Genomic DNA, 25,329 nt, shown 5'->3' with positions numbered 1-25,329 from the left:
CCTAAGGTCCAAGCTATTATTATTGCTATGCCAAACGCCCATCAGATGATTTTTTACTTTTTCCCAATCCATTGGGAAGTATTATATTTGCCTGCATTAATAAAGACATACTTAGAGTCAGCGGGGCATCTAAATCTTTGTTTAAATTTGAGCAGAGAGTTCATTTACTATATTTATGATGGTAGCTTTCAAAGCATTAATTTAGTCTCTATCTTTTCATCAATATTCACCTAATTGGACAGGGATTTGGAAATATTTTGAGCCAAATTATTAAGAAAATTAGCTTAGGTAGATTACATTTCCTACAAGTTATATGATATTTTTCTCCTTTTCTCTGCATTCTCACATTTCCAGAAATGAAAACATAAGGAGATTGAATACAGGCTCGAAGGTCATAGGGGAAACCCTCCTTAGAGCTCTTGCCTATAAAGTCAGACAAGGAACCATCTGTAAAATGGAGAAAATCTAAGGCAGCTATTAAACACCACAGATCCTTTTGTATGCCACCTTCAGTGAAAGTTAGGATACTACTGACAAATCCTCCAAGAGTCATAGGATCCTGATGTAACAGACTTTTATCAATTTTTGAAGTGAAAGGGTAAAGTTTCTAAGCTGGAAAGCTTGAATGTAAAAGATCAGGTATTAAGTTCCTCTGTTACACCCAGATTCCTGAGATAGTTAAAACAACACCCTACTGGCCATTTAGCCTAGGGCCCTGTGCAGTTTGTCACAATCAGTTTGAATGTGTAACCCACTTACGAATGACCAATCACCCCGGCCCGAATGTGCCAATCACGTCTCAGAGTTGTTGTTCAATTTCCCCGCGCCTCATGATGATTTGTTCTGATGTATGCAAAGCCCACCGCCCTCTCCAAAAAGTGTACTTAAGCTCTGCTTGACCTTTGCTCAGGGCTCTTGGCTGCTCTCCGTCCTTGAGTGAGCACAGAGTCCCAGTGTGCTGGAATGGATCCCCAATAAATATCCCCTTTTGCCAATAGCATGGAGTCAGTCTCTGTGGGAAGCCATTCTAACACGTGATCGGGTGCCTCCCGTTAAGGGTCTGAGGCACTTTGGCAAAAGTCAAAGTTTTTCCTGGCCCTTTCCTGAAGAGAGAGCCCATCCGTGTCGGGGTGTGCCTGACCACTGACCCCGGGGACCCAATCACTGACCCTGACCTTGGAGGGCAGCCCCCCCTCAACCTTCATTGGATGGAATTCTCCCCTGAATCTCTTGTTCCCCAATAAAAGGCTGATCCCCGGCATGCTCGCGCTCTCTCTCTCCTGCTAGCCCTGAGTAATCCCTGTTGCCCTGCTGGGTGGTTGGAGGAGGGAACCAGAGAGGGGAGCTGTCTTGGACCTAGCAATAGAAATAAGGTAATTGAGTCTTTATTTCGATCTCTTCTAACTAACTTTATGCCTAGAACCTCATTAATGAAACCACTGCGCAGGCCGCGTGGTAGAAGTCTCTTGGGTGGTCTCTCCCTCCAACGTTTTGCCAGACCCTTACAGAAGATCAATCCAAAACATATCTGCCACTTCTAGAGATATTATGTTGTACTGGCAAGACATTTGCATAAGCCAACCATTTAGAAAACTCACGAAATTCTGTTGCAGATTGAATAGGGCAATAGATACTGGTGGATGTTACCTGGGAATAACTGGCCTGTTGTGGGAAAGTTCCATTTTAATAACTTTCTGGACATATACTTTTAAATCCCCAGGGCTGATATGATTGGCTGGTCTAGGTCCCCCATATGCTGTCTTTTCCTCAAAAGTTATTTTAAACAGCCAGCATGTTTATCACAGGACCAACATATAGGTGAATACCCACTGTCGCCTGTATAATTAAACCCAGTGGCATGAATAGGTGTAATGTGTTTGTAAAACCTCCTATCATATCAGTATCATTATATGGGATGGATTCTCCAGACCATACAGCTGAGGTGGATCTTGAAAATAGGTCCAATAAGTTTCTCCATAGACTCTACTTACCTGACTCCTCAACAAAGCTAGCATGGCCCCAAACATTGTAGTTGTAGTCTTATTTCCTCCCGGTTATTGAACTATCTGCTCAGCCTGAATTGTCAGGTCCTTCATTTGTCTCCACAATGACAGGTTGGGTTTTCTGAATATACACAAGCACAGCCTCTGCCCTATTGTGAGGATGCTCTTAAGCCTGAGCCTAAGCAACTCCATTTTATTTTATTATTTTTTTAACTTTCATTATTTTTTAATTTTTATTTTTGCATGCTCAATTGTAGCAGAGACCCTGTTGTTTAACAAACATTTGTTCAGATCACATAAGTGGAAGAAACAGTCATTTGCTCATCTGAGTCATACTTCCCTGTGATAAGTCTTTTCCTGGTTCAACATATGGATCTAAATAAAACCTTGCTTAGGGGGAGGGAGGAGGAGAAGGAAACAAGGTTATGGGAAGGAGATTGAGCAACTAATGTTGCATGCATGTATGATTAGAGCATTAAAAATCCCATTGTATACAACTATAATGCAAATAAATTTTTTTTTCAATTTTGCCTAGATTCTGGCAAGATCAGGCACAATATGATTTCATATAAATTTGGCTAAAATGGGCCTTAGGGAGAGCAAATAAAACTTCAGTGAAGAGAAAGAATCCACTAAGTGTCTCATGAGGAGATTCAGCTTCAGTAATCAGCACTGTAGGGGTATTCCGGCAAATGAGCCTGGTTAGCCAGGACACAGATCCTCCAGTTTCTGTTGAAGCTGAGTAAGATCACCATCTCCTAATCACTCAATTTGAAGTCAAAGTCCTGAAAGTTCTCGACAATATGTTCTGGTGTCACAGACTTGGGGATCACCACCACATTCCTCTGGATATGGAACCGAATATGAACCTGGGCTGGGGATTTTTTTGGTGCCTTGCAGCAATTTCCTTTATCTTAGGGTCCTCCAGTAGTGAAGAGTCTTCTGGTTTGGCCCAAGGTCTATCTGGAGAGCCCAGGGGGCTGTAGGCTGTGATAGTGATGCCCTTATAGTAGCAGTATAGGATCAATTTCTCCTGGGTGAGGAATGGGTGTACACTCGACCTGGTTAGTCCCTGGTTTATATTTGAGTCCAGGCTTATTCAAGATCTTTTCAATCTGCAAGTGGTTGAAGTTGGAGACCCCAAGAGCTTTCACCAACCCCTCATTCACCAGCTCCTCCATGACCTCCCAGCATCCAAGAATGTAACTTTACTGATGAGGTTGTTACCTTTATCATCTTTGGGGAATAAGACCTTCCCAGCCTGAAATCCCTGGGGCCAATGAATAAGATAGACATCCAGATAGTCCAGTTTCAGATCCTTGAGGCTTCCTTCACAAGCTTACTCTCAAAGAAAGTGCACCACAACTTGCTCACAACAAAGAGGTCCTCCCACTTCACCACCTTCTCTTGGACCTTCTCTTGGATAGCTTCTCCAACCTCATTCTCATTCTGATAGATGTAGGCACAGTCTATGTGGCGATATTCTGCCAATGGCCACCTTCATGGCTTCTTTGACTTTGTTTGGGGGAGACTTCCAGGTGCCCAGACCAAAGACAAGCATCTTGGCTTTGGTGCTGAGCTCCACAAAGGTGGCCATGGTTGGTGCAGAAATGGCTTTGAGAGAACACATAGATGTCTGGTGTCAGCAACTCCATTTTAAAAACTCCAGTTTGAAACATGCAGTTTCACCAGACACACACACAGAGCCCTCCAATATGGCCTCAAACAAGTTACTTCTCCTCACCCTGATAAACAGAGTGAAGTCCCTGGCAGGTTGTCCTTGCCTGATAAGAGAGAAAGGAGAGAAGATCAAGGTGAAGACCACCAGACCATATGTTTCTGACCCCAAGGTAATGATGTCATGAAGAAATCTGGTGGTAGCTGATAAGGATTGAAAGGGGGATCAAAAGCCCCCAAATTTAGTATAAGTAATAGAGCTGATGAACAGGGATTCAGCCAGCTGAAACAAGGATGCCCTCGATCTGGAGAACCTCATGAGGACCTGACATACCATCACTTTCCTGATCCTCTGTGCAATCCTCACTGCTCTCAAACTCTACTGACTCATCTGGACCCTGGTGAGAGCCGTAACTTCTCCCTATAACCCTCTTCTCAACCGGTCATCCACTCATGCCAGGAAAAGCCTGCCTTGATTCACTGTGGTCTAAGTGAATGCGAATCTGCTGGACATAAATCCTGAGGTTTAAGACTGTTGAATTTAGCATGCAGAGGGAATGTCTGTCATTAGCCTGTCATGATTAAGTGTGTTTGCAGTGCTTAGAATTAATCTAGAATTGTTTGCTGTGAATTGATTATGTCTATTGTAGTGCCTAGCATTAAGGTTTGTTGTTTCCTTGATCAAAAGCCTATAGAGTGAAACTATTTTGAGTGATTTGAATGAATAAAGCATTGAAAGGGACAGAAGCACATGGACATTCTTTATTTTTCCCCTTGACTGCATACATAGCACTTTTGTCCCCTGGCGACACCTATATTATTACTGAATCTGGTTTATTCTATTGTTCCATGTGTTGCTCAGCAGTAGTTAGGCTTTTTATATCACAATTTAAATTTTTTAAATATCTTTATTTTTATTTATTTATTTTTATGTGGTGCTGAGGATCGAACCCAGGGCCTTATGCATGCAAGACAAGTGCTCCACCACTGAGCCACAACCCAGCGCCCTTAAATTTCTTTTTAAATAATTTTGTGGGATTTTGTGCGGTTATGTGGAATTCTGTTTCTCCCTTTTTTATTTTTTAAAATTGCAGAAAAACAGTTGATATAAGCTAGAGCATCATTAGCTTTAAATTATAGAATGGCCCAGCATTGTCCAAGTATTTAAACAGTAAAAAGTGACTTAATAAATATTTTTATTTGGCCAGGGAAATTGGCAAAATTTACCAGTTAGGCCTGCCTTGGCTCCAGACCTGGTGGCCACAGTCTAAGTAAGTGTGCATCTGCTAGACATAAAGCCTAAGGCTTGAGACTTTTCAACTTGCAGAGGAAATGTCTGTCATTAGCCTGTTATGATTAGGTGTGTTGCAGTGCTTAGAATTAATCTAGAATTGTTTGATGTGAATTTATTAACCTAGAATTGTTTGCTGTGAATTGATTATGTCTATTGCAGTACCTAGCATTAAGGGTTGTCATTTTCTTGATTAAGAACCTATAGAGGGTCTGGGATTGTGGCTCAGTGGTACAGTGCTCACCTAGCACTTACGGGACCAGGGTTTGATTTTCAGCACCACGTAAAAATAAAGGCATTGTGTTGTGTCCATCTATACCTAAAAAATTTTTAAAAAAATTTAAAAAGAACCTATAGAGTGAAATTGTAATGACTAATTTGAATGAATAAAGCGTTGAAAGGTGCAGAAGCAAGTAGACATTCTTTATTTCTACCCTCAACTGCATACGTTGCAATTTTGCCCCCTCTTGACAAGGTTCTTAATCAAGAAAATGACAATACTTAATGTTGGCCACTACAAATACATTAATTCAGACTTATAAAAGCAATAAACACAACTAATTCAAAGCAAACAAATTCAAACTTAAGTCAAAGCACTGCAAACACTCTTAATCATGACAGACCTATTATGGACATTCTCTCTGCATGCTAAGCTCAAGTGCTAGATTTAAAGTCTTAAGTTTTAGGTCTTAAGTCCAGCAGATGCACACTCACTCAGACTGCAGTGATCAGGTCAGGAAAATGGAGGCCTCTCCTGGGGTGGAGTTGACAGCTGGCTGAGACCCTCATAAGGAGAAGTCGCCTTTCTCACCAGGGTCAAGAGGCTGCTGTAGAGTTTGAGAGTGGTGAGAACAATGCACAGGATCAGGCAAATGATGAGGAGTTAGGATATCAGTCCAGATTCTCATCAGGCTCTCTGGCATGTGAGCATCAGTATAGGCTGGCTGAATGTCTGTTCCTTTGTCCCATTATTTATACTAAATTTTGGGGCTTTTGTGTACCCTTTTGGTCCCTACCAGCTGTTACCAGGTTTCTTAGTGACATCTTACATTTTAGAGAGGACATATGGTCTACTGGTTTCCACCCTAATATTACCCTTCTGACTCTTATCAAGGTTACAATAAATGACAAGTGACTTCACCCTCTTATCTGGGTTGTGGAAAGTGACTTGTTTTTATCAGGCTATGTCCAATGACATATTGGGAGGCACAGACTGCAGGTTTATTTTAAAATAGAGTTGCTTAGGCTAAGGTCATCCTTACAAGTATGTTGTCCTTTGGGTATAAACAGAGGAGTGGGTTAACCGGATCAATGGTAGTTTCATTCCAAGTTTTCTGAGGAATCTTCACTCTGCTTTCCAAAGTAGTGTGAAGCCAGAATTAGGCAGTCAGTATAGATAGAGGTAAATCCAGTCAGGTTGTATCAAGGAAGCCAATCTGAGTCTGCTCCCCGAGGTATTTACATGTTAATTACTTCAGAGCCTTTCCTCCACCCTTAACAAGAACCCGCCCCTGCTCCAACCTGTTGCTAAGGTAACCTGTCCCAGGAATTGCTCCTCCCTATAGGGAGCTATAAAATTGTTAATTAATGTGTCTTGGGCTGCTCCATACTTCTCTTCCCGCTTGAGTTCACCTGTTTTTCACCCTTTTGGCCATCCCATTGAGCATTTCCTAGGCCAAGTCTCTACACTGAAAGGAGAGAAATAAGGGGAAGAGGGCAGGAGAGCAAAGGAAGCCTAGGATATATAAAAGGGGGTAGAACACCTCGCTTCTTGGGACACCAGGATACCAGATATGGTTCCTTTCTTCTTCCTGGGAAAAGTCTATGTTACCTCTTTTAAAATAAACTCTGCTTTATATGCTTGCCTCGGTGTGCTTCTCTAATATTATACATCAACATGTGAGGAATCAGGACTTCCTTTCAGTAACCAGCAGTACCAGTTGCACCAATTTGTAGTGCCACCAGCAATGTATGAGTGTACCTTTCCCCCCACATCCTTGCCAATACTTATTATTGCTTGTATTCTTAATAATTGCTATTCTGCCTGGAATGAGATGAAATCTTGGAGTAGTTTTGGTTTGCATTTCTCTAATTGCTTGAGATGATGAACATTTTTTTCCAGATGTTTGTTGATCAATTGCATTTCTTCTTCTGTGAAGTGTCTTTTCAGTTTCTTAGCCCATTAATTGATTTTTTTTTTTTTTTTGGTGTTAAGGTTTTGTATCCTTTATATATCCTGGAGATTAGTGCTCTATCTGAGGTGCATGTGGCAAAGATTTAGAAAAGGAGGTATTAACAAAGAAGCATGGTCAAAATCAGAAATATTTTGAGTTTTAAAACGTAAGCTTTTATATATATATATATATATATATATATATATATATATATATATATATATATATATCCTGTAGGATCACAGTAGCAACATAAACATAGTTCTGGTTTGTTTTGTTTGTTTTTACAACCAGGTAGTAGCTGACGGGAAAGCAAGGAATGAGAGATGGGTAAGAGAGAAATGAAAGACGGAGACCGGGGCAGAGATACACAGGAGAGTTTACTTATCAGAGCTGACTGTTAAACCATGATGTGAAGAAAAGACCATCAACTCCAATTTGAATCAAATTAAAGCAAGTTTATATTTGTGTACAAAGGAGCTGGCCAGGACTGTCAGCAATTTGCTGTAAGTTTCCTAGAAATTGGAATGCTAATTCCTGGTAATGGTACCCCTGGGAGGTGAGTGCAGAATAAGGGAAAGGGCAAAAATGAAAAAGGAAAGAGTGGTACTCATGGTTCTGCAGTGTCCTCGTGGTCCTCAGAGACCAAAGGAAGATTAGGGGCCTTGGAGAAACGCAGCTTGAGAGGGCTATGGGTATCATTGTATAAAATGGCAGAGAAAACCATTTAAATGGGAGTTATGAATCCAATATGGGATGCCCTCAAGGTGGGCTGCTGAGGGAGTGGTAAGAATGTCCCAATAGGTTCCAGTCCATTTTGAGGAGAGTTGAGAGGAGGAGTCAGAGTGGGAGAAGGGGAAGAGATGGAATTAGGCTTTGCCAGAACAGCATTACAGTATTGCCAAAGAAGGTTCCTAATGTATGCAAGAAGGGGGCAGAAAAGATGAGGAACAAGGGGTAGTGGGGAATCAGAGGGTTGTGAGCTGAGCAGGGGGATAGGCCATCCATATAGAAGCTCAAAAGGGGAGATGTTGACTGGCTTCTTTGGGAGGACTCATACCTAAGAAGAGCCAAAGGAAGGAGTTTAGTCCAATCTAAATGTAAGTCAAAGGATAGTTTAGTGAGAATCTTCTTCAAGGTCCAGTTGGTACTGATAAACCCAGCCTAATTCCCTCTTAAGACCTTAAGATCGGGAGCCATTTCTTCAAAAGTTAGAAAAGGTTCATTTCTGTTTTCTGTAAAATATTAGGATTTCAATTTGGCCTGGCCATATTTTGATATTTTAAACTTGCTTGGAATGCCCGCCTGTGCCTTGAAGTCACCCTTGCCTGGCTTTCCCTGACCAGATAACAACCCTCTCTGAAACCTCAGCGGCGCCTCATAAATTCTGATGCTGGGATCTGAATTTACTCCCTAACTTGAAATGTTGAGCCATTTAGATCATTAACCTATTATTTACTTTTGTATTATGCTTGTCAAAATCCTATCAGCTGGAGTTCTCAAGACACCTCCCCCATCTTTTTTTTTTTTTTTTTTTGTAACTTTTTGAGCTATAAAATCTCCTTCTTGGGGAGCTGGGGATGCTAGTCTATAGCCTGTGTTAGGGGAGTCAGCTGCTGATCAGCTTCCTTTGTGTACACAAATACAAGTTTGCTTTCATTTGTTTAAAATTGGAGTCTTTTCTTTTCATTGGGGTTTAACAGTACATTCCACCTTGCCAGAGGACTGGGAATGGTAGGGAATATGAAAATGTCAGGAGATGTTGAGAACCTTAACTACAGACTGTGAAACATGGGAAGTAAATTCAGGACCATTATCAGACTGGAATGAAGAGGGGAGGCCAAATTGGGGAAGAATGTGTTCAATGAGGTTGTTGACCACAGAAGGGGCCCATTTATTGATGGTAGGAAAAATCTCAATCCATCCTGAGAAGGTGTCGACAAGTACCAAGAGAAATTTGTACCGCTTTACTTGGGGCATATGGGTGAAAGCCAGCTGCCAATCAGAGTAAGGGAGATGTCCTCTTGCTTGGTGTAAAGGGAAGGCAGGTAGGCAGAGATTGGAGGTGGGATTGGTTTTTGGCAGATTTCACAGGAGGCAGAGAAGGTAAAAAGAAATTGTAGGTCCTCTGGAGAGAGTTTAAGATGGGAAGTGAGAAATTGTTTTTCTTTAATATTTTTTTTTAGTTATAGGTGGATACAATATATTTTATTTTTATGTAGTGCTGAGGATCAAACCCAGTGCCTCACATGTGCTAGGGGAGCACTCTACCACTTGAGTCACAACCTCAGTCCCTGAGAAATTGTTTTAAAGATGTGGTGTTAGGGTGAAGGAAGGTAAGCATCTGTTGAGTGTCAGGTGGGGAAGAGTCGTCTAGGGACTAGCAAGGCAGAGGACCGCAGGTGGAGTAGGCTTTTGGAGGGTGGTGGCCCTTGCCTCAGAGTCTGCCTTGTTGTTGCTGAGTGTCACAAAGGAGGTGTATGCCTGATGGGATATACAATGTGAGATTCCAACGGCAGTGGGAAGCTTTGAGGCCTGAAGGATATCAATGATAAAGGGGGCATTAGTAATTGAAGTTCCCTTGGTGGTAAGGAATCCGTGCTCCTCCCAAATAGCAGAGTGGGAGAGAATTATGTGGAAAGTATATTTAGAGTCACTGTAGATATTGAGGGAGCCTCCCTTTGCCAAAGCAAAGATTCTGATGAGGGCAACAAGTTCAGCCTGCTGATTGGATGTATTATTGGGGATGGGAGCCACTTCCAAAATGAAGGTTAGAGAGACTATAGCATACCCTGCCTGAGAAACTCCCTCCTGAAGGTAAGAGGAGCCATTTGTGAACCATGTGTATGTTGCCTTCCTTTTTGTGGGAGGGATGTAGATGAACCACCTCCAGAGTTTCAGTGCGTGAATGGGTAAGAGGAGAAGAGGTGGAAGAGTCCTGAGGAACAGAGAGGAGAGTGGAAAGTAAGGCTGGGATCTTACACCAGAGAAACCTGTAGAGATAAAAGGCGACAGCAGGGTAAGAAATGTAAGCTCTTGTAGGTGAGAAGTTCCTTTAGATGATGGGGAGCCAGGATGGTGAGTGGGGCTCCAAAGGTGAGTTTCTTTGACTTGTTAATGAGTAGAGAGACTGTGGCCAATGTTCATAGGCAAGAAGCCTATCCACGAACAGTAGGGTCAAGACCTTTGGTAGATAAACCACAGGGGTAAAGGTTGGCCCCAGCATGTGTCTGAGGACCCCTAGAGCAAATCCCTGCTTTTCAACCATGTAAAGGTGAAATGGGCGTGTGAGATCAGGGAGATGGAGATCAGGGGCCTGGAGGAAGGCCTGCTGGAGCCTGGTGAAGGCTTTGTAACAGAGTGCAATAGGGGTTCAGAGAATGGGCAGTACCATATAGATGCTTAGCCAATATAGAGTAGTTAGGAATCCAAGTTCTGAGGAATCCTGCCACACCTAGAAAGGAAAGAATTTCTTCCTTAGTAGATGGCGTTGGTATATTAGCCATAAGGCCCTTTCTATATCAGCTGTGATGGCTTTGTGTGTAGGGGTCAGGAGGAGGCATAGGTATGTTACTATTACCAAGGAAATCTGTACCTTGGATGGGGAAACCCTATAGCCAGAAAGGAAGTTAAGAAATTTACTATTGTCCTGATGACTGAGCTCAAAGGAGGGACTGCAAAGAAGGAGGTCATCAACATACTGTAGCACCATAGACTGAGAGAGATGTATGGATGATAGGTCCTTAGCAAAGGTCTGTCTGAAGATGTGAGGGCAATCTCAGAACCCTTGGGGGAGAACTGTCCATGTCAGCTGAGTGGAGTTGTAAGACGCAGGGTCTGTCCATGTAAAGGTGAAAATGTCTTGAGAGTCAGAATGGAGGGGAATAGAGAAAAAGGCATCTTTCAGGTCTAGTACTGAGAAGTAAGAGATCCCAGAAGGAATGGGGGAGAGAGGGTATAAGGATTGGTTACCATGGGATGGATTGGGATGACCACAGAGTTGATGGAACAGAGATCTTGGAGCAAGTGGTGGGAACCATTGGACTTTATTACTGTCAAGATGGGGGGTTATAAGGGGAATGAGTAGGTCTAAGGAATCCCTTTTGAAAGAGGTCTTGTGCCACAGTCTGGCTGGGCACAAAATCACTGTGCCACTCACAGCCTTGTAGATTCAAACAGCAATTCTTTATTCCCAAACTCTCACCGGCCCTCTACATGCACGTTCTGGGAAAATCCACACACTCCACCGGGCTCTGCATACCAAATACTCTCTGAATCCCGCGAGAACTCAACGGGAACTCAAGGAGCCGGTGCCTGAGGCAGCAGGATACGCCATATTCCCAGCAGGATCCACCCTAAACCCAGATCCACCCTAAACCCGGATCCACCCTGGTCCTTGAGCAGGGTGACCTTTCAACCAAAACTCTCAAACATTCATGCAATGTCACTGCAAATGACCTGGGTCCAAGGCAAGCCCATTTCCACAATAGAGAGTCCTCCCTCTAAGCAACATTGGGTAGCCTGACAAGGAAATTGTGTCATTCCTACTTGGCTATGACTCTCAGCAGTCTTGAATGATAGGCTATAAGCCTAGAAGTTTTTGTTAGGAGAGCAGGGCCAGAAGATAAAGGGGGTCTTTCAAACAGATGTGAATGGGCTTGTGGTGTGAGGCAAAAGAAGAACTTGAAACATTCCAGACAGTGAGGATGACCCTTCCCATAAGGGAAACAGGGCAATTTGGAATGACCAAAAAGGAGTGAATAACAATTAGAGAGCCAAAAGCACAAACAAGGCTAGGTGTCTGTAAGGGTTTGTAAGGTTTACCCCCTACCCCGACAATAGAGGACATAGAACGAGTAGTAGGCCCCCAGAACTCCTTGAGAACTGAATATGTAGCCCTGGTGTATAGGAAGAAGGGGTTGGATGATGGGGACCTGGGCCTCATCAGTCCTCTGCAGCCAGTCCTAAGAGTTGGAAAGGGGAGCCAGAAGGACCAAATGGCCAGGGGTTGCTACATGCTCAGGGACAGTCAACAGCCCAGTGTCTCTTCTGATAGCATTTAGGACAAGGGCCTGGAAGCTTTCGAGGTTTAGGACATGTATGACCCTAGTGAACTGTCTGACCACATTTAAAACAGAGTGAAGGCAGTCCTGAGGGACCCTTCCACAGGCCAGTGGAACCAGGGACAGATGCTAATGCTGGATGGATAGCTTGAGCAAGGATCTGATATTTCTGCTTCTGGTCTTCTCGTCTCTCTTGTTAGGTGCAGGGAAGGCTGAACTAAGTTGTCTGCAGGGCAGGCTGAACAAATGTTAGCTGCAAGATAACCTGGGGACTCAACCCCACCTCTGTCTGGTCCTTTATCACCTGTTTGTGTCAAGTCTGAACACTCAACCCCACTCAAGGCTGAACACTTAATACCCACCTGTCTGGTGCAACAGACATCTGAACCCATCCACATCTGAACCCTGCCCCATCTGCCTGAAGGCAGAAAATGACACCCATAACAACTACTTTATGATTCAATCACTGTATGCCAACAAGGCAGCTTGCAGACCCAGTGACCCTGTTAGATTTTGGCTATAAAAACTCCCTCCTTCTGGGCCCCTCTCTTGCTCTCTCTGTCTTCCTCTCTTGCTTTTGTTTTCTCTTGCTCTCTGTTTCCTCTCTCTCTCTCTCTCTCTCTCTCTCTCTCTCTCTCTATCTATCTCTATCTATCTCTTTCTCTCTCCTCTTTCTCACTGCTGCAATAAAGATCTCTTGGTTGCTCTGAGTGTTGTGGTCACTTTCCTTTCATCTGGTGCCAAAACCTGGGAAGAGGGTGAAAACCCACTTTTGGGTCCCTCTTCTTTCAGAAGTGCCACTCACCGGATGACCCGAACCCATTTTTCTCATCCACAGAACTACATCTACCATTGGCCTTCAATTGGTGAGTTCCCCTTCCTGGAGTCCTAAACCCAATGGTGGTCTTGGTAGGATTTGAAGGTTGATCTCCAGCAAACCTCTTCACCCACTTGTGGGAAGGAAAACACCCCAGGGACAACCTCCTTCCTTATTTATTTCCAAGCTTTCTTCTTGCTCTGATCCAAACCTGCTCTCTGCACTTCTTGAAAACCTCTATAAATTCTTCTAGCTTGCAAACCAACCCCCCCAACCACCAATCCCCAGCCTTCTCCACTACTTTTGACCCTGCTGATGAACCTTCACCCTATCACCTGGCTTGGATAGGTCCTCACCCTTAACCTTCTGCCCCAGGCCCTTACCTGTTTCCCTGGCCTGCACAACCTCCTTTCTCCCCTCCAATTACTAGACCAAAAACCTATACCACTGCCCTTCCTCAGACCTTTGCCCCCTTGCATGAGGTAGCAGTTACTGAAGGTATCCCTCCATCCACTCACTCCTTTCGTCTCCTGACAGTGCCCATACTGGATCCCACCAGGCCCTCTTACCAGCTAAACCAAAGCTCAAAAGAGCTGAGAAGAGCACTCAGACCCCTATCTGAGATCTGGTGAAATGGCCTCTAAAATTGCTTTGTCACCACTGAAAACAAGATTAGTAAGAATTTAAAGTCCCTTACAGGCCTTTTGGGATATTTGCTCTGTCTTCCCCGCTGCTCTACCTGTTCTACTACTCAAGTTTTCCCTGCTAGGGAAAATCCCAAACCCCTTTCCCATTTTTCTTTTACATCTCCTTCCTCATTCTCAGGTCCACCCCAGCTGCTCTCAGCACCACATTCCTGTCTTCCCCCTCCATACCCAGGCCCACAGAAAAGTCTTAACTGACCTTCTCCAGAAATCTTGTCCATGGCTGATTTTAGGACTGTTGGCAAAAGAGTCCCTACAAAAAGTTCTATGTAGATAAACTTCCTCATTTCATGTTGCCCTATTTTAATTGGCCACTGGCTGGAAAAAAATCATCACTCCAGATGCTAGACACCCCTTTACTAGTTTTTCACAAAAAGATGTAAACAATGCCTTTGGCCTTGAGCTGGGGCTTCACAGAGAGGTCTACATTTCTAAGATAAGAGAAGTTACCAACTGGGCTGCATGGTAACAGCTGGTAGGGGAGGAAAGAAAGGGGGAAAAAAGCTCTCTCCTTCTCAGGTGTTGTCCTTGAAGGGTTAACTTGCCCAAAACAGAAAAAAAAACTGCTTTTATGTGAACTTCTGCAGACTGGGAACTTCTGAGCCCCTCCCCTTACATGCTGGGTACACAATTCTGAAACTACCTAAGCTTGGGATTCAGGGTATTAAGTGATTACAACAGAAGCTGTGACCTCTGAATCTGGTTGCAACCAAATAAAACTGTTTCCCTATCTTCAGTGCTATCTTAGGTGCCTTGCCTTGTTCATCCCTACAACAGTATAATTCTATATACTTAAACATAGTTTATGTTTTCATGAAATGGTAAACAGATGTAATTAATTGTGTACTGGAAATAACAAAATATTTCTTATTAAAATGGAATAATTTGCCCAAATTCAGAAATTTACAAAGATTGTTTCAAAATGTGAATAAAGAAGGGGTTAACAGATGAGAAAGTGAAATTAGAAGGTTCTAGGTATGGATTTAATAGAAGGAAAAAGTGTTTCTGGTTAAGAGAGTCTACATGATTAAGTAAATACGAGGGTTTAAGTAAATGATAAAGAAGGTCTGTGTAAGTTGGTTATATATGTAAGTTTTTTCAACAAGTAATCTTGAAGGAATTAAGGATTATACAACTATGGGTAAAAAACAACTGTTATTTTGCAATATTATAATATGTTATTTCTTTAAGAACTAAACTTGATTAATATAAAAACATCAGTGTAATTGTGGTACTATTAATCTTCTTTGTATATTAAATGTGTTCATATTTTCCAGGTATAGAAATCTTAAAGATAAAAGCTTTAAACAAGCTTTTAAAAAGAATTATATTAAGCTGGTGTTCTCCAAACTAAAGATGCATGGTCATTTTAGGCTTATAAGAATAATATATTGGAGGCTGGGGATGTGGCTCAAGTGGTAGCGTGCTTGCCTGGCATGCGTGCGGCCTGGGTTCAATCTTCAGTATCACATACCAACAAGATGTTGTGTCTGTCGAAAACTAAAAAATAAATATTAAAAAAAACCTACCTCTCTCTCTCTCTCTCTAAAAAAAAGAATAATATATTGGAGATTTATTTATATCATTTAATATTCTATAACTGGACCTGTTATCAATAAGATTAATATAAAGTTCTATACACTGGGTACAATTTAAATGTAATATTATATTGTGTTAGCTAGTATTCATGTGACAATACATGTAAGCTTTATAAAATGAAATTTAAGATGCAAAGATCAGCTTCAGTACTAGAACACTTTATCTAAGGTTTAAAAAGAGCCCTTCCTTACCTGAGATAAGGCCTCCCATCTTACTACATGTCAGAACAACTCCAAAGTAGGCCAGATTTCAGTTAAAGCCCACTACTCTTAATTTAAGACTGGTGAGAGTGACTTGCTGGATGTTTAAGATCAAGACTTAAAATTAAAGTTAAATTTAAAAGGCCAAGAAAATCAATATTTGGCTCTTACCCTCTGAGACAGTCTGAATCCAAGGAACAGGGAATTTCCCTAAAAAGCTTTGCAACTCTGGGCCACATAACCTCCTGATCAAAGAGATTAATGATACCACTGGAGAATGAAAAGCCATTCAGTGCACTTGCTGTGAATAGGAGGGTCATTGGAGAAAGGAGACATCCCTGATGCTTCCAAGGGAAGCCATATGGTCAAGCAAGACTGGACTCATCGTAGCACAAATGGCACTAGCAGAACTAAGAAGATGCTCTCAAGTTCCTCCATGAGTGACCCCTATGGGAACTTGGCTGACTCCTAACAATAGATTGAAATAAAGTCAGTTTTGACTAGTTTGGTCTTAAACACTTCACAAAAACAGTTAAACCAAAACACAGTCATTACTGGGGGTAATGAAGGATAAGAACAGCTAGAAAAGATGAAACAGCAACTAGGCCAACAGTCTTCATTGGAAATGTTCAGTCAAGTATGACCTTGGCTCATCCCCCTCACAGGACCCCTATTAGTCCTCTTTATCTTTCTCTTAATAGGATCTTGTCTATTAACTTGCCTATAGAAGTTCCTACAAGATCAGATACACAAATTTACCAACCAGTCAATCAACTACTTCTTTAAGACTACCAGCCCCCAATGCCCAAGATGGAGACCTATGACTCATGATGAACTCCTCTGGCTCCAGAACCTGCCCCCATCTAAAACCCTCCCTGACTCCTTTTCCAGTTTTTTACAACCTCTGCTTTAATTCCTAGGAATGAGAACTACTCTCCAGCAGTTCCACTCTGTTTGCTCTGTCTGCTCTACAGTATCCCCACAAGGAACCATCAAGCCTAAACTCCCCACACATCAGATGGGGAGCCACCAGCCAGGTGAAGACTGGCAGATCAACGTCACTCACATGCCTAGGCACAAAAAGCTTCACTACCTACTTACTTGGGTTGATACTTTTTCAGGTTGGATAAATGCCTTCCCTGCCTCCAGGGAAACTGCTGACACCATTGCCTCCATCCTCATCGAGCAGATCATTCCCAGGTTCAGACTTCCCACCTCCATCCAGTCAGACAACTCCAAAGGCCTCAACATCATTTGGAGACTCCACATCCCCTACCAACCCAAATTCTTGGGTAAGGTTGAGAGGCCTAATTCTCAAGGATCATCTCACTAAACTTGTATTGAACTCAGGCTCTCCTGGCCCAATCTCCAGCTGTTGGCCCTCACCTGAATTCAGGCAGTGCCAAGAGCTCCCTCAGGCCTTCGCCCCTCTGAGCAACTCTATGGGCGCCTTTTCTTTCTTTCTTTTTTTTTTTAAGTTGTTGATGGACCTTTATTTAATTTATTTACTTATATGTGGTGCTGAGGATCGAACCCAGTGCCTCACACGTTCCAGGCAAGTACTCTACCACTGAGCTACAGCCCCAGCCCCATGGGCGCCTTTTCTTAATCAACCAAAGCTTTCCATTCACTCCTACTCCCCTTGTGTCCTACCTGCCCTATCTCACACTTCTATGCAAACTCCTAAGGAAACATGCAGACTGGTGCCTTTCTGCACCATTTATTGCCTCAATCCCAGCACAACAACAAACCAAATTGGACCCTCTTTGGGTGATGTAGTCTTACTTTGGGAACTGCATTCTCAATCATTGGAACCTTGCTGGACCGGACCCCATACAGTCATACTTACTACCCTAAAGGCAGCCAAGCTTTTGGGCCACTCCCCCTGGTACCATATCTCCCACCTTAAAAAGACACCTGTTCCAAATGTCCAGTCCTGGACTTCGATCACGCCCACCAAAGTCAAGATTTCTCGCTAACCCTCTTCTTTTTTTTTTAACTAATCATTAATCTCTCTCAAGTTTCTATGCCAATCCACAGATGGCGCTTCTACATCCAAGCAATATGGCACCAGGATGACACCACCCACTCTCAGTTTATGGGTCAGGGTGATTGCCCTTCCACTGGCTGCAATCGGGCAGTCATCCTTAACATTACTGGATTTAACCAAGCCACCTCCGATATTTTCTAGAGTTCCTACAACAGGACCAAAGGCTGACACCAAGGATCTCTTCAGTTGTTGACAACTTATGGCTTCAAGGAACTTCTGTGGACTTTATCCCTGCTGAAATAACTGTCTATAGCCACTGGGTGTTATTTCTAGCAGCCCTAGTGTTCCTAGACCTGTCCCCTGGACATTCCTCCACTTGCTCTCGCAGGTCCCATGGTGCCCCCTCTCAGCAGGAAGTAGCCAGATGAATTTTTGCAGCCCCCATGTCACTTAGGAAAATAAAAAGAGAAGAATGTTAGGTGCAGGACAGAATAAACTGAGTTGTCTGCAGGGCAGGCTGAACAAATAGCTGCAGGATAACCTGGGCACTCAAATCCCACCCCCCATCTGGTTCTTTATTACCTGTATGCGTCAAGTCTGAACACTCAACCCCACTCAAGGTTGAACTCTCAATCCTCACCTGTCTGATGCAACGTAAACCCACATCTGACCCATGCCCCAACAGCCTGAAGGCAGAAGATGACACCCTTAGCAACTACTGTATGATCCAATCACTGTATGACAACAAGGCAGCTTGCAGACCTGAAGACTTCATTAGATTTTGGCTATAAAAACTTCCTCCTTCTGGGCCCCTCTCTCTTGCTCTCTCTGTCTCCCTCTCTTGCTTTTGCTCTCTTTCTTCTCTCACTTTCTCTCTCTCTCTCTCTCTCTCTCTCTCTCTCTCTCTCTCTCTCTCTCTCTCTCTCTTCTTCTCTTTCTCACTGCTGCAATAAAGATCTCTTCGTCACTCTGAGTGTTGTGGTCACTCTCCTTTCTTTTGTTATACACTTTAAGGCCACTTCCAGAACCTAAGCTTGGGGAGTTAGGGACCCCCTCTCCAGGTGCCTCAGTTTAGCCTTAACATTGGGGAACCTCTGGGAGAAAAAGTAGGTCATTAGTAGTTGCTTCCATCTGGAATCTCAGGGTCCAGATTAGTATATTGTAATAAAGCCTTGGTCTGCGGCCTAAAAAGTTTGAAGGGTTTTCATTCTTATCTTGGAAGATTTCCTGAAGCCTTTCATAATTGATAGCCTTATGGGATGCCTTTCTAAATCCTGCCATGAGGAAAGTAATGAATTTGTTTCTACTAGTTATTCCTCTAGGTGAATTATAATCCCAATTTCTTTAGTGCCAATTGGATGGGCAGGGAAAGTCTGATGTACCTCATCAGCATAATTTCTAGCTTGCATCCAAACTTGCCTCCAATCCTCAGGCAGGAGGGTGTTAGACAAGATCATATGGATATTGTGGAAGGTCAAATTATATGATTGAGTCAGATATTGAAACTCTTTGATATATGTGGCGAGACTTGAAGTATAGGATCCAAGCCACTTTTCTATCTGTGAAAGATCTGACATAGAGAAAGGCACAGGAAACTGGGTTATACCATTTACCCCAGCCACTTCACATAAAGGACACAGAGATGTGGGTTGGGCAGCCTGTGAGCATGTGGCAGGAGAAGAAAAGGGCAGAGGGGCCAAGGGGACAGTTTCTGTGGAGGCTTCACTAGAAAGAGAATTGTGGTATGGCAGGGGCTCATCTGCTGGGTCAAAGAGAAGGAGTCCTGGGAAGAATCTTCTGTATATTAGAAGCAGGCATAGGGGAGGTGAGAGCTAAGAGGACTTGTGCAGGAGAGCATGAGTTGCAGAGAGAGGTCTTAGAACCTAGAGAGGAAAAGGCCTGAATGAATGATATCTCTTTCCATTTTCCTGAACGCTCACAATAGTTGAAAAGATCCCTGATAATATTGGGATCTTGAGTGCAGTTAAGCAGCCATTTGAAGTCATTATCCAAAGGATATTGAGGCCAGATCTGATTTTATAAGTGGATAAGTTTTGGGGGGTTTAGGTCCAGGGTATGAGACAGAGATTGACCCTAGGTTAGCCAGGAGGCAGCCTAGGGGACAATGGGAGGAAATGGATGAGGAGCCATTCTTGGTGAGATGTAGGAGGTGAGTTTAGAGGTAGGGAATCCCTCAGTCTGCAGTGTCACCTAGTCAAGAGGATAGGGGAATCCTCACCACTGCTTGGTAAGCATCAGGGCAGGAGTTTGTAGAGACACTTGAGTGCCTGGCCGGGACTGTGTAGTAGGGTCAGAAGCCTGTAGAGGGGCAGAAGCCCATAGAGATTAACACAAGAGATAGTCTCACCAAGAACAACTCCCAATCATTCTCAGTGTTTTTTTCTCAAAACCCAGGACCCAAGTAAAAGACCACTTATAGACTCTGTTGACAGTAGGGATCAGCTGTAGTTGTGAAAGCTTTGGCTGGGGGTGACCCTGACCACACGGTAACCCTAGGAGTGCTGGACAATCAACGGTCTGGTGGTGGGTGCAGAGAGGGCTTTCAGCAAAATGGAAGGCCTGGTCCCATGATGGAATCCAAATTGGGGCCTGAGGATGCTCAGTGACCCTCAAAGAGGGGAGTGGGCACACCAGGAGCCCAATCCTGGGTTTCAGCACCAAAATGAAAGTGAGAAAGTGAAAGACTGGTGAGGGAGAAATGAAGGACAGAGATCAGGCAGAGATCCACACAAAGATTTATTTGTCAAAGCTGACAAATAAAGGCCATCTCTCCATAGAGAGGAGAGAGGCACCAGAGATATTCAGGTGTTCAGTTTTTGTGGGGTAGAGGTTTGGAGTTGTAGTTGTGGCACTAAGGGAGAGCCTCAGGGGTGCTTTTGTCAGAGCTGGGCAGGTGGGTAATAGAATGGGATTGGCTTAGGTTAATAGCACTGTGGGGCTTTCTAGAGTCAAGTGGACCTGTCCTTCTGGGATTGGCTTATGGTTATGTAACATGGGTAGGTCACTAATAGGGGTAGGGAAGTTTGAGTAGGAGGAAGTACAGGAAAGCAAAACTTATCTCAAAGATGGCGGTTAACATTTAAGATGGCTGCTCAGATGTCTAAATAAAGACCCTATAGGAAGAGTTGGCATGCCTGTAATCCCAGAGACTTCAGAGGCTGTGTGTTGCCAGGGGGATAAATTGTGACATATGCAATTGACGGAGAGAAGTAAAGAATGTCCACACGCTAATGCCCCTGTTCAATGCTTTATTCACTCAGATCAATCAATACAATTTCACTCTATAGGTTCTTAATCAAGAAAACGACAATCCTTAATGCTAGGCACTGCAATAGAAATAATCAATCCACAGCAAACAATTTAGATTAATTCTAAGTACTGCAAACACACTTTATCATGACAGGCTAATGACAGACATTCTCTCCTCGTGCTAAATTCAAATGTCAGATCAAAAGTCTTAAGCCTAGGCTTTAAGTCCAGCAGATGCACACTCAGACCATGCTGATTAGGTCTGGATCCAAGGCAGGCTTCTCCTCGTGTGGAGTGGATGACCGGTTGAGGAGAGGGTCAAAGGGAGAAGTTGTGGTTCTCCCTAGGGTTCAGATGAGGCGGAAGAGTTTGAGAGTGGTGAGGATCACACAAAGGATCAGGAAAATGATGACAAGGGATGGGATGTCAGTCCAGGTCCTCATCAGGCTCTCCAGCTCGAGTGCATCCTTGTTTTGGCTGGCTGAATCCCTGTTCATTAGCTCTATTATTTATAATAAATTTGGTGGCTTTTGATCCCCCTTTCAATCATTATCAGCTACCACCAGATTTCTCCATGACATCATTTACTCTGGGGTCAGAATCATCTGGTCTGGTGGTCTCCACCCTGATCCTCTCACTGTTACCTCTTATCAGGCAAGGACAGCCTACTAAAGGCTTCACTCTGTTTATCAGGATGAGGGGAAGTAAGTATGTCTGAGGCCATACTGGAGGGCTCTGTTGGGTGTGCTAATAAGACTGGAGTTTTTAAACTGGAGGTTTTTTAAAAATGGAGTTGCTTAGGCTCAGGCCTAAGGCCATCCTCACACTGAGGCAAGAGGATTGCAAGTACACAGCCAGCCTCAGCAATTTAGCAAGGCCTAAGCAACTTAGTGAGATCCTGTCTCAAAATAAAAAATTTTAAAAAAGGTAGGAATGTGGCTCAGTAGTTAAGCACCCCTGTGTTCAATCTCTCAGGCAATAAATAAATAAATTAATTTTTAAAAATCAGCATACAGGGCTGTGGTTGTAGCTCAGTGGTAGAGTGCTTGCCCAATACATGTGAGGCACTGGGTTCAGTCCTCAGTACCACAAAAATAAATAAATAAATAAATAATTTTTTTACAACAAGGCATCATGTCCATCTACAACTAACAAATATTTTTTTAAAAAATCAGTATAATGGGTTGGGGTTTTGGCTCAGTGGTTGAGCGCTTGCCTAGCATGTGTGAAGTGCTAGGTTCAATCCTCAGAACTACATAAAAATAAATAAATAAAATAAAGGTATTGTGTCTAATTACAAATAAAAAATATTTTAAAAAATTAACATAATATAGTGTCATGTGCAAATCAATGTTTATAGCAGTGTACATCACAATAGCCAAGTTGTGGAACTGAAAGGTTAATAAAATAGGTACTTGTCACTCCATTTTTCTATATGTTTAACAAAACATTGTTGAAATCTTAAGAACTGTTTGCTAATCTTGTTCCCAGAATGAGCTGTCCCCAACTGCCAAACTTCTTCTTCTCCTCCTCCTTCTTCTCCTTCTTGTTTTTCCTTTGTGATCACTCAGAGCCTTCTGGTTTTTGGCTCGGTGGAAAGCGTGAACTCTCAGAACCTTCTGGTTTTTCAGTTTAGGTTAACAGAGTGTGATCGCCAGCGGAGAGCATGAGCTCCCCCTGGCAATAATAAACAGACGTGTCCTGAAGCCACAGGCCACATCTTTCAAGGGACACCTTAAAAGACTAGGAGGGATGGAGATACCCTCATCTGGGAGGGACAGAGGTGCCCTCATCTGGGAGGGACAGAAGTGCCCTCATCTGGTATATTCTGCTGCCAACCCATCTGGTCTTGCCGACAATTCTTTCTCTCAGGTTAAATTCACTGTCTGTTTTTAATCTTTGCCTCTAAACTTGTGTTACATGTTTACTGTGTGTGTCCGTGTTTGTGTCATGTTTGTATTGTCCCTGTGTTTGTTCAAGTAACTTTCATTATGGGACAGACCCATTCCACACCTTTGTACCTGACCCTTGATCACTGGACTGAAGTCCACATAAGGGCTCAAAATCTTTCTTTTTCAATAAAGCGCCGGACCTGGCAGACTCTCTGTGCCTCAGAATGGCCCACCTTTGGAACTGGATGGCCTCCAAAAATATCTTTCTACTCCCCACTAATTCAAAAAGTCAGAGATATTATTTTTCAGCAGGGGCCACATAGCCATCCAGATCAACAGCCATATATCTTAACTTAACAGGACCTCTGTGAATCTCTTCCTCCATAGGTAAAGCCTTTTCTTGTCCCTGCTCCTACTCCTCCCACCACGATTCTATCTCTCAAACCCTCTGCTCCTCCTCCACCCTTTGTTCTCCCTGAGTCTCAAGATTTGACTCTGCTGGACTCTCCTCCCTTTCCTTATCCCCTGCCTTTGTTCCCCAACCCCCAACCCCCTCTAAGTGATTCCCCTGCTGCTGACTCAGCTTCTCCACCATTGGAGGAGGTTAAGCCGGCCCAGCACCCTCCAGATGACTTCCCCGAGACACACATAGCCCCTCCTCCCCTGGAGGAAGCTGGCCCAACTAAAAGAACTCACCGGCAGCAAATGATTAAAAACCCTAAAGCCCCCATGATACTTCACCTCCGTCCTTATGGGCCAATAATAAAAAATAACCATGATGAAGAAATATAAGCCTACCAATATTGGCCTTTCTCCTCTTCAGATCTATATAACTGAAAAAATAACAATCCCCCTTTTTCCGAGGACCCCACCCAGCTCACAAGTCTGATCGAGTCATTGATGTTTTCATACCAGCCTACTTGGGATGACTGCCAACAACTCTTAGGCACTCTCTTCATGACAGAGGAACAAAAGAAAATCCTCTTAAAAACAAAACAAAAAAATCCTCGGACCAGATGGGCAACCGACACAACTTCCCAACATAATCAAAGCCAACTTCCCCTTGAATCGCCCCAACTGGGACCCCAACACCTTTAAAGGTAGGGAATATCTGTCCACTTATCACCAGGCTCTAACAGCAGATCTCCGAACAGCCGCTAGATGGCCAACTAATTTGGCCAAAGTAAAAAATATTATTCAAGGGCCTAATAAATCTCCCTCTATGTTTCTGGAGAAAATTATAGAGACATATAGGAGATATACTCCTTTGATCCTCAGGCAGAGGATCAAAAAACATCTGTCATGATGGCCTTTATTAGACAAGCTGCCCTGGATATTAAAAAAAAAAGTTACAATGCTTAGATGGATTACAAGATATGACTTTGAGAGATTTAGTCAGAGAAGCCGAGAAAATATACTGTAAGAGAGAAACTGAGGAAGAGAAGGAACAAAGGAGGGAGAAAGAAAAGGAGCAAAGGGAAGATAAAAGAAGCAAAAGACAAACTGAGGCATTGACTAAAGTCCTGGTCACAACAACAAATAGGCCAGAAATTAAGAAACAGGGAGACAAAAAAACAATACCTGGGCCCACACCAAAAGCCACATCTGACCTCAGGCCAGAAACCACATCTGGCCTCAGATCAATGTGCCTACTTCAGAAAAAAACAAACACTGGGTCAAAGAGTGCCCTAAAAAAAACAGCCACACCAGCCAGCCATTCTAATTCTGGAGGATGACTAGGAAAGTCAGGGCTCGGATCCCCTCCCCAAGCTCAGGGTAACTTTTGAAGTGGAGGGGACCCCAGTAAATTTTAAAGTAGATACAGGGTCAGTATACTCAGCTTTTAAGGCCCCATTGGGCCCTCTATCAACTAAAAAGTCTCTAATTCAAGGGACTAATGGCAATAAATATCAGGCTTGGACAACTAAGAGGACCATGGACCTAGAAAAAAAAAAGTCCATCACTCCTTCCTAGTGATCCCAGAATGCCCAGCCCCATTGATGGGCAAAGATCTGCTCACCAAACTCAAGGCCAGAATAACTTTTAACCCTGAAGGCCCCCAAATGGAATTTCTAAATCCTTCAGTAAAAACTCCTATAGTCATGGCTTTAACTATGTCAGTAGAAGATGAACATCAACTCTTCACACCCCCCAAGACTGATCAAACAGGCAAGCTATCCCAGAGATGGATAACAGATTACCCAGATGCCTGGGCAGAAACTGCTAAGTTAGGCCTAGCTGTAAAACAACCTCCAATAATGGTAAAATTAAAAACCTCAGCCTCCCCAATTAATATTAAACAATATCCCCTGAACAAAAAAAACTAAAGATGAGATAAGGCCCCATATTCAGAAATATCTGGCCTGAGGGGTCCTAAGGCCCTATCAATTGGCCTAGAACACTCCCCTGCTACCAGTAAAAAAGCCAGAAACCAGGGACTATCGCCCCATTCAAGACCTAAGAGAGATCAACAACAGAGTGCAGGACATTCACCCCATGGTACCTAATCCGTACAATCTGCTTAGCACCCTGAACCCTGAACAAAAATGCTATACTGTCCTGGACATAAAAGATGCTTTCTTTTGCTTGCCTCTACATAAAGATAGTCAGTTGCTGTTTGCTTTTGAGTAGGTAGACCCAGAAACCGGA

At 43.3% G+C, this 25,329-nt stretch overlaps 2 pseudogenes; one reads left to right on the top strand and one right to left on the bottom strand.

The window, feature by feature from the left end:
- Positions 1–2,057: 2,057 nt before the first annotated feature.
- Positions 2,058–3,646, bottom strand: LOC144370318 (aldo-keto reductase family 1 member B10 pseudogene; annotated as a pseudogene).
- A 6,561-nt stretch (positions 3,647–10,207) lies between these two features.
- On the top strand, positions 10,208–25,007 carry LOC144368778 (uncharacterized; annotated as a pseudogene).
- The last annotated feature ends 322 nt before the right edge of the window (positions 25,008–25,329 follow it).

The sequence above is a fragment of the Ictidomys tridecemlineatus genome, chromosome 2 (assembly GCF_052094955.1).
Source record: "Ictidomys tridecemlineatus isolate mIctTri1 chromosome 2, mIctTri1.hap1, whole genome shotgun sequence".
Lineage (NCBI taxonomy): Eukaryota > Metazoa > Chordata > Mammalia > Rodentia > Sciuridae > Ictidomys > Ictidomys tridecemlineatus.
Note: the sequence above shows the minus strand (reverse complement) of the source record. Positions and strands in the feature narration are given on the sequence as shown.